The following is a 1884-nucleotide window of genomic DNA, read 5'->3' on the forward strand; positions in this document are numbered from 1 at the left end:
AAGGCCTGAGGGAATAATTCACAGCTTAGACACTTGGGGGGCATCTATGCTGCAGCTGGGGGTGTGAATGACAGCTCCTGAACACGTGGCCACTGGAGCTCTACTCTAGCTAGCTCGCTAAATATAGTAGTGAGGAAACCATGGTACCAGCTTCAGTGCTGGCTGCACAAGCAAGAATGTACCATTGGTAAAGGGGCATTGGGGGCTGCAGAGGGTGAGGGAAGGGAAAGGGGCAGCTCTGCTGTAGCACAGATACTAGGGATAGCAGAGGGGGAAGGCTGGGAAAGGGGTGGCTACATGGGTGTAGTCTGGGAGGGCGCAGGGCCCATGGGAGCACATGCCCTTCCCCCGCAATTTTGGTGAGCGCCGAGCTGCCCTGCAAGGCTTGCTCTGCTCAGCCTGCCGGGGGCCTATGTCCTTCTCACGCTGCACCTCGCCCCCCAGCATGTTCCTGGCTTGCTTGGCCCCTCTCCCTGGCAGCTGGGCCCTGGCAGGGAGTGGAGGGGGTGGGACGGAGCCACTTCTCCTGCCGGCTGAGAGTAGCTGGTAGCTCTTTTATGTATCCTTCCTAATGATTTCTACATAGGGTCACAGGGAGTGGCAAAGAGACACTAATAATTCTTAAATCCGTGATTTCATTTAAAAAATATATTGCTGAGGTGATTAGAAGTCAAACTTGGAATTAATAATTTTATCCATGATAGGTGAAGATTCGGGTCTATCCCTGTATTATAGCCAATTTTCAGTATAAAACATGTATTCTTCAAAGTGTTGAGCTTTGGGATTTCATCCCTATCAGCAATATGTTTGCCATAGATTTTTTAAAAACAAAACAAAAAAAGAAACCTTTTTCGAAAATACAATTGTCAACCACAAATATTCAACATCTAGGCATTATGAACAATAAAGCTTTGGTGACACAAAATTATTCGCACTGGTGATGAATTGGAATGAGATCTTATGACATGTTTAAGGAGAAAATTGTGCTAGGATAAGACTGGGAATAAGAGTCTTCTAGCTTGTTTTGCGATAAGAAATCATTGCATATCTGTATTCTTCTGAAAAGGTTGGAACAAACATTTCCTTCAGGGCAAGATGTGGCAGTATGTCAAAAACATCATGCTGAAAAAGGACAATTGGAGCAGAGTTGCAGAATATATTGCAATACCCACATCTGAAATGTTTATATTTACTGTACCCAGATCGGACCATGAATTGGCTAGTGTCAATGTATAACACTGTTCTCTACCAGATGGAATCTGTACTATTTGGTTGCTTCTCAAACACTCCAGGAGACCAATCAGAGGCCTATAGTTCTGGTACAAGATTATCTAATTTGTATAATTGCTGTGGCACTGAAGATCCATGTGACCCTGAAACTTGTCAGGGATTCGGGAAGAAACTGTTTGCACTTTATAATCTCAAGTCTCTAGCTTCAATGCTTGCATGCTCTGGACTTTTCCAAGAAGCCTAAGGGAGTTAGGTGCCAAACTCTAAAGGCAATTCAGTTGCTACTTGTTCTACCTGCATTTTATCTGAGCAACAATCAGGTAACATTTTCAAAAACACTTAGGTTCATAAGTCACTGCTGAAGTTTGCTTAAATCCTGTTGACTTTCAGTGAGACTTAGGCTGCTAACCCTTAGTAACTAAGAGACTTTTTGAAATTAAAATTAGTGGGTCGTCTGCACCCACCGGCGGCCAAGCTTCCCTCACCCTCTACGCCCTGTCCTCCTCCTCCTTCCCTGAGCGTGCCGCATCCCCACTCCTCTGCCTACCTCCCAGCGTTGCCTGCCCAGCCACCACCAAATAGCTGTTTGGCAGCATTAGCATGCTCCGAGAGGGAGGGGGGAGGAGTGGGAACGTGGTGTGCTCAAGGGCTGGG

The sequence above is a fragment of the Chelonia mydas genome, chromosome 14 (assembly GCF_015237465.2).
Source record: "Chelonia mydas isolate rCheMyd1 chromosome 14, rCheMyd1.pri.v2, whole genome shotgun sequence".
In the NCBI taxonomy this organism is placed as follows: Eukaryota; Metazoa; Chordata; order Testudines; family Cheloniidae; genus Chelonia; species Chelonia mydas.